Raw genomic sequence first — 2,486 nt, forward strand, 5'->3', positions numbered from 1 at the left:
TTTCCTATCGATGCCATGATGAATGACCACAAACCTGGAAGCTTAAAACAGTACATATTTGGTACATATCTCATGGTTCTGTAGGTCAGAAGTCTGACACGGGTTTCACTGGACTAAAATCAAGGAGGCAGCAGCGTTGTATTCCTTCTGGAGGTTCGAGGAGAGAATTTGAAAAACTTGCCTTTTCCACCTTCTAGAGGCTGCCCACACTCCTTGGTTCACGTGCCCTTCCTCAGTCTTCAAAGGTGGCCATGGCTGTTGGAGTCCTTCTCATGTCATATCCGTCTGCCGCCTCCTCTTCGACCTCCCTCTTCCACTTTTATGGACCCTTGTGATAATATGAGGCCCATCTGATTAGCCCAGGATAATATCCCTTTTTTAAAGAGAGCTGATTAGCAAACTTCTCTCTATCTGCAACCTTAATTTCCCTTTGCTATAGAAAGTAACATATCCACAGGTTCCAGGGATTAAGACATGACATCTTTGGGCGGGAGGTTGTCCTACTGCCTGCTACACTTGTATGGCTCTGGACTTCTGAAAGTCAGCCTTTATATAATCATGTGGGTCCAGTGTGAACTTCCTACCGAGAGCACACGTGTCACCTGAAAGCTTCTTAGACATGCAGATTCGCAAGCCCTACTCCAGACCTTCAGAATCAAAATGTACATTTTCATCAACTTCCAGGGGAATACATAGCTTATATATATTGAGAAGCACCACTCAGAGGTTCTCCCTGGGGCAGAGGAAGGCGCTTGGACTTGGTGGTGGACAGACAGTGGTCTTATCTGGAACCATGTATGTAATAATGCAGTGGTCTTGAGGAGCCCGATCAATAGCCCCCCTCTGCCCTGTCAGAGCTCTGAACAAATAAAGACATAAGACAAAGAAGTGGGGACAGATGGGGACCAAGATAGCACCTTGGTAAACTGGTATCTTGTAATGTAGCTTTACCTGCAAATACAGCATTGAATCTCACAATGAGGAGAACTTCTTCCCACCCCATCACGGCTGCACTAGACTGAGGAGGGTCTCCCCGACTGCAGCCCCTGTCAGCAAGGGCAGAGCCTGTGTAGGAGGATTTTTAGCAAGGGGTAGGCATCTGAAAACACATGCTCTCTGCAGGCTGGCCAGCTCCCAAAAAGAAGGAAGAGCAAGAAGCTGGGCTACACGTGCCTGGTTTCTCCTTCCAAACTCAGCAACTAGATAGGTCACCGGTGAGTAAGGGGCTAAAGATATGACAGAAGCGTTCCAGCCAGTAGAGCTGCCTCCATACGGAAGGAAACATTAGAAGAGGGACTCAGCATTTCCCCTAATAAATAACGCCTATGTCACAGAGTCGTTGTGAGGAAAGTGATACAGCATGTGTGGTAGCACCTGGTACATCATAGTTCAGTTACAAAGAGTACCGTGTTATCCCGCAGTTCTACAATCTGGCAACCCATCAGAATGTCCTAATGATTTGTTACAAAGTGTGGATTCCTGGACCTCACCCTAGGGGATCAGATTCAGCAGGTGTAAGGTGGGGCTTGGGAATCATAGACCTGGAATCCTGATAGCACACAAGTAAGAAAAGCCCTTCAGTCACTTAGGAAGGACTTTACCTAAACCAGAGAGAATGAGTATTAGATAAGACTCTTCTGGTTACGGGTTACAGAAACCAACTTGAGCTGGCTTACCCAAAAGAGGGAATGTGTCACAGGGCCATGGGTGTCTTATAGAACTCAAGGGCAAAAGGCCCAGGAACTAGACACTTTCAGGCACCCAGCAGTGTCTCTCTCTCTCTCTCCATCCCTCATTTCTGCTTCTCTCTATGACCAATACTATTTTCTCTCTGTGTTTTCATGTATATGGTGAGCGGCAGATAGACTCTACATAACTCCTGAAGGTGCTTTGTCCCTGGACACTGCAGACCGATTAGCTTTCTTTTAGTCCCAGCGCTAAAGCCCTAGGACAGAGAATCTGACTCAAGTCAGGTCAGCCGTCCCCACCGGGTGCGGGGACTTGAAGTCATAGGACCCATCCCTCCATCTTTGTGGGGGTACTTTGGAGGGAGGGCAATTCTCAGAGAAAAGAAGTCACTGCAAGTTTGGTAGATACCCAGAATCAGAATCTGCTATCCCATGTCTTTATTTTTTAAATTGCTTACCCCCAATAACCCAAAAATAAAAAAGGAAAACCTTGTGATTCGGCGGAGTCTGATAAAATTTTTTGAAATATTTCAAATTTATACTTAGAAGCAAGGTCACCAAAATACCAGTTCTAGTGAAACCCTAGAGATTATGACTCCCCTGCTTACTTGAAATGGTTAGAGATCTTAACTCCTTTGAAGAGGATGCTTCTCCTTCTAAGTGAGTTCACTTCCCCAGACAGTTCAGAGATCTTCTTCAAGCTTCCTTCTGGTGTGAAGAGGGTTCTTTTCCAAGAAGACTTTTTCTAGGAGTAACTGCCACATCCACTTGTGTTGTAATTATTTTCTATGAACATGT

This window comes from Delphinapterus leucas, chromosome 1 (assembly GCF_059928025.1).
Source record: "Delphinapterus leucas isolate spDelLeu-1000000601 "Yukka" chromosome 1, BTC_Dleu_Yukka2, whole genome shotgun sequence".
Classification (NCBI taxonomy): domain Eukaryota; kingdom Metazoa; phylum Chordata; class Mammalia; order Artiodactyla; family Monodontidae; genus Delphinapterus; species Delphinapterus leucas.